Source organism: Prionailurus viverrinus, chromosome F2 (assembly GCF_022837055.1).
Source record: "Prionailurus viverrinus isolate Anna chromosome F2, UM_Priviv_1.0, whole genome shotgun sequence".
In the NCBI taxonomy this organism is placed as follows: domain Eukaryota; kingdom Metazoa; phylum Chordata; class Mammalia; order Carnivora; family Felidae; genus Prionailurus; species Prionailurus viverrinus.
Window position 1 is genome coordinate 57,510,122 of NC_062578.1, and position 13,824 is coordinate 57,523,945.

The 13,824-nt window shown below is 34.7% G+C and overlaps 1 protein-coding gene across 2 annotated transcripts in view; it reads right to left on the bottom strand.

Moving 5' to 3' along the window:
- Positions 1–13,824, bottom strand: part of CSMD3 (CUB and Sushi multiple domains 3) — a 1,270,863-nt gene that overhangs the window by 253,954 nt on the left and 1,003,085 nt on the right. The window lies entirely within an intron of this gene.

Genomic DNA, 13,824 nt, shown 5'->3' on the forward strand with positions numbered 1-13,824 from the left:
TGTAGTGACTGAAAGTATTCCGTGTAGTATGCAAATTATATAAATAAGGGAAAATTAACTGTGCTTTGAGATAGAGATTTATTGTAATCTGTTCTATGTTTACAAAAATCTAAATGGAATAATGACTAAGCCAGAACAACTTTACAAATTTTCCTAATATTGGTTCCTAGAAACTTTTCACATCCTCTCTTCCTGTTTTAACCTTATCATACTGGTGGGTATAGGAAAGGGCAGCCTTTATCTTTTTGGCTCTGTTAACAATCAGTAGAAGTTAGGAGCCAGCCAAGACTTTGAATTCTATGCTTATTTTTGCCATTTTACTTATACCAGTGGGCCATTTGTCACACTGGCTGTGTTTCTCTGAAAGCCCATATCCCTTGTAATGCATTTAATGTAAGAACTCACCTGTACCAGTTCCTGACTATAACTTATTTGATACATATGACAACTGCTTAAATCTATATTTAATAGCATTGTTGTAGAACACGTGAATTATGAAAAGAAAAGGTTCTATAATTAAGTAAGTTTGGGACATACGTGGATAAAAGAAAAAGTTCTTTATGACTTCACTGATACTTTAGTAAGGTCTGGGGACTGTCATATTCATTCTTACAAACTTATCTGATCGTGGAGACTGTTTCAGGGTAACATCTCATGGGACCAATGTTCCTTAGAACACCCTTTGCAAAATGCCAGACTGATGATTCCAAAATGTGCTATCACTTTGGTAATAATTCTCACATTTATATTATTGTCTATAATTGACTAGAATTTTGTAGAACCAAAGAACCGTGTTTCAATGTATGCACGGAGAGCCAAAGTACTTTAAAGATTTAAAATGTCAAACTTAACCTATTATAACATACCATTATCCTTGACACTCTCTCCCTGACTCTTGGGGTCCAATACACCATTGATTTGTTGCTTGTACCTTTACGTAGCTTATCAGTCTCTCTCTCCTCTCTGCCACTGAAACTGCCACAACCCAAACTCCCAACAGTTTCCACATGGGCTCTTGGAAGAGACAACTAGCTCTACCGATCCTTGCAAGTTCTCACCGCTGCTAACGATGTTTCTAACAGACACGTCTTACCGTATTTCTCTTCTCTTCCTAGAACAGTTCTGATAAACAGTGGGTTCTCCATAAATGTTTGTGGGAGGTTGAAATGTACTATGCTTATCATACCAAGCAGGCTACTATCAATGGTGTTCCATAGACAGCACGTACATGAACATTTCATTTTGTAGAAATTTTTCCAGAAATTCACTTAAATCCAAGACAGAATTGAGACATACCCTCTCAATAAATCCATATTAGCCTATTTCTGTGATTGAAGTCTCTGATGGCCAGGAATCACTGTTGCTTTACACTTAGAGGCAATATTATGTAAAAGATGTGTATCTTTAAACATTGAAAATATGCTCAATGATAGGATTGAGTTCCACTGAGGGAACAGCAGACTATGTCTACCATTTTACAGTAGCAAATCCATGCTAACATTTAATTAGTCTGGAACATACCTTCACTGAGTGAGTGAAATCATTCACACTGTTTAATTTCATGATTTTTCTTGTTCTCTCTTTTTTTTAATGTTTGTTTTTTTTTTTTAATCCTCTTTGGCTGAATTTATATGGATTCATTTGTATCGGTACAATGTGCCCAGACTGCAACTGTACTGTATGTGCTTGTTTTACTCTTGCAAGAAGAAAGGATGAGGCAGTAAACAGATGTGGTATTTCCAGGGACATCAGGGGATGAATCTGTAACTGGATTTTAAGGTTTCTAGTCACCTAGTGAAAAGGACTTCCCCACTAAGATTCGATCATGTGTGCAGGAGGCAGGAGGAGGGCTGGAGAAGAAGAAGAAGAAGGAGAACAGAGTAACTTCCCAGTAAGCGAAACAGAAGGATCTCAAACCATTTTTATGGAAGAGGTCCTACTCGAACGTCCAACATATCTTAGAGACTGCATAGTCCGCTCAACACAGCCGTAAGCTACTTGCAATTTCAAACCTGTCTTTTTGGTTGTGTAACGTATGTATAATTTATTATCAAATATACCTTATCGTGAAAATTATTACAGAATATATAAATTTTTCTCAGAGGAAAGTTGGGTACTTTTAAAAGTGATTAATTCTTGTGGGTCACAAAAGAGCAAAATGCTATATTAAATCAATAATTTACTAGATGCGGCCTGTGCCTCCTTCAGTTGGAGAGAACTGCTGTACTTTTACGAAAGTGCTGGTCTACTTCTGGGAAATTACTTATGCCCTGATGTAGCCTGATTGAATGTCACAAGTCAAAAATCCTGGGAGAAAAAGGGTTTGAAAGCTGTATCTGCCACCGAGTCTTTTTTTTTTTTTAAGCTAAGTCCTTTCATAAGCCTTAAACTTTGGAATTGAGTTTGTAATGCAGGCAGCTAATATTCCCAGTATTGACTTCAAGATTAAAACTACTCTTGCTTTGTTTGAAACCTGTTCTTAGTAAAAAATAGCTCATTATTCAGCCATTGATTTCATGCTTTGCATCATGTCTCCTAAATAAATAAGCATTTCATTTTGTTTATCTGTTAGATGATGTTCCTCTAATAAGGCCATTTTATCATAATGGTAGTAACTATTTCTTTAAATTATAAATGATTACCTTAAGTAACTTATTTATTTTGATTTTCATTTTCTTTTGCATTAGTTCTTATATATTCACATTCATTTATCTGGAAAACTAAAGATAATATTGTTATGAGTTTCCTATTGCCTCATCTATTCGCCCAAAAGAAAAAAAAAAAGCAAAAATCAGTCTTTACTACTTGTGAAATAATCCTTTGTTATAATTACACACTCCTGTTTAACACTAAAAACAAACAAACAAACAAACCAAAAAAAGAAAACTCCATCTCAATGCTGTAATCAGTGGCTTGTAAACCACTTTAGTCCCTCACTAAGTAAACTTAGTAGGAGATGTCCTTCTACATCTCTCACCTCACTGATTGCCCGGACTCACTCATTTGATTGTGCTGCCTGGAAAGGCATTCCCTTCATGCACCAGTGCTCTGTGAGCTGTGTTCTCCATCAGAGTGTATGTTCTTAGAAGAAGAAGAGTCATCCTAGGACAAAGACCTCCGAAGAGCTATATTCATTCCTTGGATAGATCTGCCATGCTACCATATATAAATTCTAATGGAATGGATGTTAGTAGTTCATCTGTGATACCTATGTCACTCATTTTTAACCTCATTTTCAAGATTGAGGTATGATGTATACAATTGAGTATTATTGTTGTGGTTGTTTAGCATATTCACAAAGTTGTGGACCACACCTCTACCTAATTTCAGAATATGTGTCATCCTCAAAGGAGTTCCTGTACTCATTAGCAGTCACTTGCTATTCCCTATACTCCCAAGTCCCTAGCAATTGCTAGGAAACTGGATATGGAAAGACAAGTTCTTAAAATAATTTTGGTTGAATTATTGGTGCTGTTTAAAAACTAAAATTCCTTTCCATTGCTTAGTTTATTATTTCTAAGTCATTGATTTTAAGTGATGGCAATCTTTTGTTGTTTAAAACATACTTTAAGACAACTAATATATAAGCACAAAATGAGTGTAGGGAAAAAAATCCTCTGTGACAATTTCTTACACCTACTGGATCGCTACACATTGATTTCTCAGCAAAGTCTTCTCTGTCTTCCAGATTAGTTCAGAGGATCCCATCATATAGCATTCCATTACTTTCAAGGCACTTTTTATAACTTGTTTTATATTTATATAAAGCCACTTATTTGTATGGCCTTTTGATTAAGGTCTGTCTCTATCACTTAACTCCAAATGTATTAAGTCAAAATTTCCATGTCTTTTTATGCACTACTTATAATTCTGGAGCTTAGCAGAGTGTCTGTTTATTTAATGGACTTGTAATAAATATATGTCATAAATATTAGGAAAAATAAAATATACAGTATATTACTATCTTTCTGGTGACTAAATGCACAGAATGTAAAGCTCATATTTTTCAAACCACTTGTTTAGGGTAGCATAGCAAGTGCAATATAAAAACCCAAAGTTTTGGAGTCTGCAAGATCTAGTTTTGAATTCCAGCTTCACTATTTACTGATTGAGTAGCCTTGGAAGAGAGGGCATTTCAAAGTGGAAACAGATCTGGTATATGGTGAGGCTTAGACAAAATGAATGAAACAACTCTCTGGCCCCACAGAATCTTCTGGAGGTAATATGCTGAGGGTTTCATAAAGGCCTTAGGAAGACGAACTAATCTCATCAATCCCAGAAAGAAATACAGAGTTTAGAGAAAGGACAGGAGGAAACTTACTGGTGTTTCTGCCAAACTCTTCCCTTGAGAGAGAGGAATGCCATTTAAGCGATTCTACCCAGGGCATTGTTTCCCTCTAGGAAGAGCTGGTAGTTTTTATTTTCCTCTCCTCTTCATTTCCCTAGGGATGAAGACCAGGGTACTCCAACCCAAAGGAAGAGGAACCTACAACTTTAATTCAGCTGTTTTCTCAAGGAGTGGTGGGGGTTGGGGGGCTGTCACTGTGCCCAGCTGTTAACAATCGGAGTGGACATAGTCCTCTACTTCTTTGGACTCTTTATACTTTAGAAGGCCAGGGAGAAACAAGGGCCAATGTTAATAGTGAAAAGGAGGCGAAATTGGCCTGTCTTCTCCTTTTTCTTACAACTCAGGGGTTCTTTTTCTTGTTTCATGAATTTGGACAGGGAAAAAATGTATATATTTTTCAACCCTAATGGATTTTTTTATTTTTAGTGAATTATACCATTTCATTCCATTTCGAACGTAGGCAGAAAACCACAGTAGTATTAGAAGTAACTGCGACTTTGTCACCAATAGAAATTACAGATGTTTTTATATTACATAATTGTTGTGGATACCTCAAAATATTATTTCTGCTTATCCCTACAGTAGTTATTAAGCTTTTCAGAACTTCCAATTTAAGGGAATAATTAGGAAGCAATATATTATTACATCAAAATTTGTTTTTTCAATTATAGATTTTAAGTACTTGGATAACTGTGTTTTAATATAATCAGCTTATTGTTTACACCTATGTGCTTTATTATATTTTTACACCTAAAAAAGATAATTCTAGGATAGCATTCATCATTACACAAAAAAGAAACCCAATTCTAATTAGATTCCTTTCAAATCCATCTGATGACTTTCGTAATTTTTTGTTTTCTCTTTTCTTTAACGGTACTTGGCTCAGAGATTGTTGCTTCGGCCTATGAAGTTCTGGAAAATATTAGTTGCACTGGAGGACCCTTGCCTTTTTGCTGTCTTGTATCTCTTCCTAACATGACAGATCAATTCTTCCCTGAATCAGAAAGGTCCTAAAACTCAGATTTGGAACTGGGGGAGAAATATCCAGTCTTCAGTTTGGCTTAGGTTTGAAGATATTTAGAACCATTGCCTCAGTATGGTCCAGATTTACTCACTAACACTCCCAAGTATTTCAGTCTAACTGGATCTGGCATTTGGGATTAGGAACAAAATTCCCTATTGCACAGCGAGCTCTGTATTACCTTCTTTTATGTGTATATCTTGGAGTGAATGGCTCACTGCTGAAGTGTAAGCGTAAAATGAAATTTTCCGTGTTTAATAAAGGGGAGGAAAGCAGCAGCCTCCTTTAGGGCATCTCTTTTAAAACATAATAGGCCCCAACTTTTGATTTTATAGCGCAGGACTGCTGGCCTTCTGACTGAAGTAAACAATTCTTCAGAAATTAACTCAGGGTTCTTCCAAGGTATACTCACAAGGTATATAGAGACAAGGTACCTCAGTGTGTGTCTCAAGAAGATGAAAGAAGTGTTATTTGTTCTTTATTTATAAATTTGTATGAGATTCTGTCTGGTCTTTCTAGTATCTTTCATAGACTGCCGGCAATGTTCATTATATTCCAAATATCCTTATTCACTAATAAATCTGATTTTTTTCTCTCTAGGTTTTGTGGGTTGAAATTTTTAGTAGGTTTTTTTTCTCCAATAGAAGAACATTTGTGACTATTTTTAGATCTGTTTTCTTATTACCTTAATACCATTCCTTAATACAGTTTGATTCTCAACATGACTATTAACAGTTACTGCTGTATACTTTATTTTCTTGATCTGCAAGGAGAGAATTTCTGGGTTGATAGATTTTCTGTATATGTAAGTTTTTTTTTTCTTTTTTGCTTTTCTGTAAAACCTGGTGACACATTAGGGAGGCAAGTTTGAAGTCTAACTCAAAGCCTGCATGGTAGTGGAGAATAGGGGCTTCTTTGTACAATGAGAAGCCACGAGACTACCCCTTTGGAGATATGGCATAGTGGCATAGATCCCAAAAGCAGAGAAAATAAAGATGGTTTAAAATATGAGCTCCAAGTCAGTGGTCACAAGTAAATATGCTCTGAATTATAGGCACTGATTTGCAATCAAACTGCTTCTTACACAGGGGACTCTACATAGCATGATCCAGAATTCATAGCAGCAGGGATTTGTTTATAACAATGTTAATGATTCTCTAGACTAGCATGCAGGAGGCCAACTGGAGTGATAATGTAAGTAAGAGTGCCTGGAAATAGCAGGTGCTCAATAACATTAGCTTTCCTTCCCATTTCATTTTAAGTAATACTCCCCCCCCCCCATCATATAAAAACCAAGCATGCCTTGGTTTTGTCTCAATACTACTTTAAGTTTTTAAAATAGAAAATACTTTTGGGGTACATGACTCAGGCGGTAGAATATGTGACACTTGATCTTGGGGTCATGAGTTTAAGTCCCTCACTGGGCCTAGAGTTTACTAAAAAAAAAAAAAAGGAAAGAAAGAAAAAGAAAAGAAATGCATTACACTTCTTTTTAGCATGGTTACAAAACATAATCTGTATATTATGTCTGTGAACAAAATTCCTATGTGTAGCTAATGAAAGGCAGATATTTGATGATACTCAGAAATAATTTATCACTAGGCCTTTGTTTTATGAATCTTGCATCTACATGCCTTAATTATATCACATATTTTACATGGCATCAAATGCTAAATGGCTCGGTATATTAGACTAGATGATACCTATATGCATTTATAATGGAATGGGGCTCTAGACTTGTTTCAAACCTCAAAAAAAATTCTATAAACCTCAAGGACATTTGTGATAAGAAATTAGCCCAAGACAAGCCATGTCATTTAAGCAGGAGATCTGGAATAAGAGTTGAGTTTTCTACTTCATACACTAAAGCAATATGATTTAATTAAAAGTAGGTCATATGAGTTTATTAATGAGAGATAACTATAAAATTGGAGACCTGGATTTACAAAATGAACTTTTTATTTTTTAGTTTGTTTCTTTTGAAGCTTTCTCTTCAGTTGATAGGGTAAGAGGGCTCCCGTTTTAAAAGCTTTTATCATTCCACATATAATTGGAAGTTGAACAAAGAATGGTGCCCTATGACTGCTGGATGTCTAATCTTAATGTACTTGTGTGTATGTACTTTGAAAAGACTTACAGTTACCAATGATTGAGTTACTTAATTCTCTTTTTCCCCCCAGAATCTAGGACTTACATTAGCAGGAGAGAAACAAAGGTATTGAAAATAATGGTGCCGATATTCAAAAGAACTAACACTGACTATATCTATTAAGGTATTTATTTGCATTCTGTGTAAGGTTGTATTTCAAATGCAATGCAAAAATGCATGTCAGATGAACACTTTTATTAGTTATTAGTAGGAATTTACTTTTTATTAATTCTCATACTTAGCATGGAGGAAGATTTCAGAAATAAGTGGAGAGCCCCAAATTTCACCACTTATTTTTCATGCCACATATTCGTTCATGAAACACTTAATCGACGGCAATTTGCCATAACTGCAGATATAAAAAAGATGAATGCAAGGTAATTTGTCGAATTAATCAGCCTACCTATAGGGCAGTGATTGAGCCTAGACTCCAAAACATGACTACTGGGCAACTGTGACTTAGAGCAAGTGACTGAACCTCTCTTTGTGCCTTTGTTTCCTCATCTGTAAATGAGAATATTAGTAGTCCTCAATTCATGGAGTTGTGTTAGGCTCTAAATAATATATGTACAAAACTTCAAACCATTGTCAGTACAGATAAACTATGATCTCTAGGAGTCCTCTCTCTAGGCTTGCCATGTTGAGCTGCTGGAAATTCTACCTACTTTCCTTTGTTTACTCTTGCCTGTATATATTTATAAATGCTCAACCCTGGGTGTGAAATGCACCATCTCCTCATGCCTGTACCTCACCTGGTTTCTTCTTACTTATATTTTTAAGATTCACTTTATGTGTCATTTTTATAAGGAAGACTCTCTTTTAAAAAAAATTAACATGTATTCATTTTTTGAGAGACAGAGCATGAGTGGGGGAGGGCAGAAAAAGAGGGAGACGCAGAATCCGAAGCAGACTCCAGGCTCTGAGCAATCAGTAACAGAGCCTGACGCGGGGCTCAAACCCACCCATGAACCGCGAGCTGAAGTCCGAAGCTTAACCAACTGAGCAACCAGGCGCCTCAAGGAAGACTTTCCTGATCTCTCTTTGTAATTGGTTCAGAGGCACCTCCATGCTGTGCGTGCAGCACTGATTTTATTTCCAGCAATGGACCGTATCTGTCTGTATATTATCTGATCATAAACTCTCTAAGGGCAAGAACCATATTGAATTCATAGTTAGTACAGGACCAGGCATATAATTCATACATTTGAATGTTTGAAAAAGAGGAATGCATGATACCATCTTTTCTTTAGAATAAGTGGAAAGCTACTGATTCTTTAACAGTACAAATATGTTTATTCTTAGGGTCTTATTATTGTAATTAACTGTCAAATGCATGTTCCACTGTATGCTATAGCAATGGAAAAGATCAAGAATACTGCATTGGTCCAATCATGAAATGAATAAGCCATGGGTATGTAATGTGCAGCATGATGCTATCACTAATAGTACTATCTTGCATATCTGAAAGTTGCTAAGAGAGTACATCTTGAAATTATTTATCATAAGAAAAAACTGTAACTGTATGGTGATGGATGTCAACTATACTTATTGTTGCGATCATTTCGCAATATATATAAATATCAAATCATTTTGTTGTGTATCTAAAGCAAATTTAATGTTATATGTCAATTTTATCTCAGTTAAAAAAAACAATATTGTAATATGTCAATTTTATCTCAGTTAAAAAAAAACAATATTGTATTAGTGCTGTGCCTAGTACTTCTAAATTTAATGATCTACCTTTCAAAGTTCTAAGGCCCTAAAATAACTGGGACTTTGCCCACACCAGGAATATTTCAACTTTAGATATACTTGATTCCATCCTGGAAGCTTTAGGGAGCAAGGAGAGGGTAAATTGGAATGTTTTTTCTACTAAGAAAACAAGTGGTCAGAAGCCTAAAGGAAGTCTGAGAGCTTCAGCCAGAAAGCTGGGAAAAAAAGTATTCAGACAAAAAGGACAAGTAAGTGCAAAAGCCCTGAGGTGGAAGTGTGAACAGTGCTTTCAAGAAACATCAAGGAGGCCCTTGTGGCCCAAAGAGTGTAGTAGGGAGCAAGAATAGTAAAGAGGTCAGAGTATATATAGGTAGATTAAGTAGAACCTCATATTGTAAGATCTTTGGAATTTACTCAGATTTAGAAAGTCACTGGTGGATTTTGATATAATCTGACATATGTTTGAAAGATTACTTTGTTGTGTTCATAAGAGATTGTATCAGGAAACAAGGGAAAGAGAGAAACTAGCCAGGGGGGAGGCTAAGAGCTAAGAGATAGCCTGTAGTTGCCCTAGATTAGGGTAGAGGTGTGTTTATATAAACAACTGCAATGCCATTAGGTGAAATAAATCAAGTAGTGAATATTAAGGGAAAAAGATGGAATCTGTCACTATTTGTGTTTCATTTCCTTTAGCTAATATTGAGTCATTTTATGGATAAGAGCAATAAGATTTCCACTTTAATCCAGTGTGTCTATAGTTTTCTAAAGTAACTCACTTTAGTTTTCTTAAGTAATTCAGAGTTTCAACATACTTTTCAAAGTATGAAAAATAAGAAGGTAAAAAATTATTTTCCAAACACTTTTTTTTTTTGATCACAAAGTGAATTGCAGGTACGGATATTCTGTTTTGCTATCATTTAATACCTGTGACATTTTCATGAGATAAACTGCAGGGTTTCTCATCACTGAGCAGGACTTACCACAGGATGCTATCATTTTGGATCTACTTCTGACAAATACAATCTCCCAGGGTCCAACATAAGCTCTTGAAAATATTTCCTTCAGATTTAAAATGTACACAATCTTAAACCATGATAAAAAAAAAATCCTATCCTCTAAAATAGACAAACTGTAAATTCTTACGGTTCAGTTCGGGATAAACATATTTACTAAGAGGCTGCATGTATAAATTAATATGTTTCATGCTAAACATGTAGCCTGAGACTTTGGGAGCTTATGGTCTTTCAGAGTGAAACATTATAAGAAAAAGCAAAATATTGCATTTAAATATTGCATTAAAGGTCATGCTGGTGTTTACTTTTATGTAAAAAATGAAAAGCTTTAGTTATTTTGGCACTTAGGGATCATGGTCTAATAGCCAACATCCTACTTATATAATCAAAAGTGAAGCCTATCAGTCAAATTTCCTGCCCATGTTCTCAGAGATATTAGTCAACATTTTACCGAGGGGTGGGTAATATGCAGCATGAAAAGCAGCAGAGCCTGGCAATCTAATTCTTAAACATTAATGATATTAACAATAGAGGCATAAAAAAATTAATGCACGACAAAGGCAATTACTAGAATAAACAAACATAACATATTTCTGGAATACTGAAGAGAGGGGCTGTGGATTTGACATAACTCTTTATCTTTTATACCTGGAAATCAATGGAAATTGTCTAGAGTTGGCATATCAAGAAACAGAGCTTCATATGTTATGCAGAGTCATGGAGAGGACCATCAGAGCAATTAGAACTAGAAATTATTAGAAGGCTCAGCTGAGTAATAGCAGAATAGAGGTGGGGGGGGGGGTGAGGCAGATGACCAGTGCTTTATTAAATAACTTTAAATTGGAATGCCTGGTTGGCTCAGTCATTTAAGTATCCGACTCTTGATTTTGGGTCAGGTCATGATCTCATGGTTCATGAGTTCAAGTTCCGCATCGGGCTCTACACTGAGAGTGGAGAGTTTGCTTGGGGTTCCCTCTCTCCCCCCTTACCCCTGCCCTCCCCCTCTCAAAATACATAAACTTAAAAAAATAAATTACTTTAAATGCTAAGCTATTTTAAATTATTTTCTCAGTTATCCCATGTATATTTTACTTTGATAAAAAATACAAAATATATCTTAATTAAAAAATCTCTCCTTATGGACAAAAAAATTTCTGGCTCTTTTGCAGATGCTTTACCCACTAATTTTGACTTTCAAAGTATTAAATTATTAAATCTGAAAGTCAGCCAGTTCTGTGTATTTTGGATTTCTGTATAATTACTGTGAGGGAAAACAAACAGATATGTGTGAACCTGATCAAGAAACTAAAATATATTAAGCTCTCCTTACTGTGATATAGTAATTACTTCAGAACCAATGTTATATTATTTATTTATTTATTTATTTATTTATCTATTTATTTTTATATTTTATTTTATTTTAGTAGGTAACCTCTAAGCCCAGAGTGGGGCTTGAACTCATGACCCCAAGATTAAGAGTCACATGCTCTACTGACTGAGCTAGCAAGAACCCCAGAACCAAATGTTCCAAATGAATTATTTAATATAATTCTCCCAACAACCTTACAAACTATACAATATTATCTCATGCTTAGACACATAAAATAAATTATACGAGGTCACATAGCTGATTTTAGGTCTTCTCTTCATTTTAAAACATTATTTAGAGTTAATTACATCTAATTCTAAAACATGGGGTTCCCCCCATACTAGAAATCATTAGACGTGGTCATATTTTAACATGAATATATCTTCAATTTTGGGTAATAGTATAAGGTATGCATGCAATAACTTTGATTTCCATAGTATCTTGGCATTGTAGGCAAAAATCTAGTCAAATCCAACTAAACTGATAGTGAAGATTATTCTCTTTTAAGAAATTTAAAAATACTAAACATTTGTGCTGTTTTTAGGAGTGGGTAAATGTGTATCCATATATTAACATTAATAAATTAGATTTAATTAATGTTAAAATGATAGAAATATACCAGTTCCACTAAAACATAACATACAATGCCAAGTGCAACGTATGTTTTCTAGGGCTGTGCTTCTTTCAGAACATTTTGAATATCACACGTATTAATATGCCAATGTTTGCTGGGAAATTCACTAGGCCCTCTGTATGTGCTATGGTTAATTGAATCTTCACATAATCTATTGAGTTAATAACTGTCATCCAGTTTTAGAGATTTAAAAATCAAGGCTTAGCTCATCTGAGGTCATAGATATAGTAAGAGGATTTGAACACAGGTCTACCCTTGCCTTTGTTTTGTTTGTAGATATTGACTATTAAACCAACATGAAATACACTTGATTGGGCTGTAATTGATCCCATGAAATATTTTTGGTTCAGAAGGACCATTTGTATACATTATGGTATAGTCCATGCTCAATTAACATTTCTATGACCTATCAATATAGAAATCTATGGCAAGGAATAGGATTATTCTAGGCAGGCATATTCTTAGTGAATGCATACTCTGCTGCACCTGTCTTTTTCACCTAAGCCATTGAAAACCATGTATTTAATAATTTATCCCAGTGATTAAGACTTATCTTTTTGATCTATATATTTTTAAAAATGTATATTTATTTATTTTGAGAGAAAGAGAGTAGGGGGAGGGGAAGAGAAGGAGGGAGAGAGAGAATCTTAGGCAGCCTCTGTGCTATCAGTGTAGAGCTTGATGTGGGCTTGATCTCATGAAGCCCAAGATGATGACCTGAGCCAAAATCAAGAACCTGAAGCTTAACCTACTGAGCCACCCAGGAGCCCCTGATCTATAGTTTTCTTTATTCTTTGGTTTTCTCTGTCAGGATTTTGGTTATTTCTTGTTTGGCTTCAGAAAATTTTCCATGTTTTTTTGTTGTTGTTGCTTGTTTGTTAGTTTTTAAATGAATTTTCTGTCTATCCACAAATTCCTCTTTTGCATGGCTCTTAAGACAAAACAACCACACTTTCTCTTAAACTTTTTATAAACTTTCGTGCCATTAATTATTTTTTTTTCTGTGGCAGAATGAAATTCAAAGTAATTATTTCTTCTTTTAGTTCCCTTGTCTTCTGATAGATGAAACCATCGATTCAAGCCAAGTTTTAATTGGCTGTTCTGTTACTAACAGAATGACCATTTAGTAGGTAAGTACCTTGTCTTTAGTTCTTACACAACATTCTGAAGTAAAGAATTTCAAATACTCTCATTTTACAGATGAGAGACTCTAGAGAGGTTAAATGACTTAAGTCAGAAATAATACACACATAATTCGAGTACATGAATATATTATATAATTAAGAAAAATTACTATGTGTACCAGACATCAAAAATCTATTCTTTTAATCATCAGATCAAAATTGTTTTTTCTCACTGCAACTCATAGTAAGAAATATACATTACCTCATTGCAAATATACTCATATACATCTACATGCACACACACACCCTCCACACACATATTTATTGTATTTTATTTATTTCTTTATAGATAGTTGAAAAGAGTTCCACAAAAAAATATTTATCCTTTGGATTATAACATTTTTCTCTTCTTTTTACGTATTTATCTTTTATTTTATTTTATTCAATGTTATA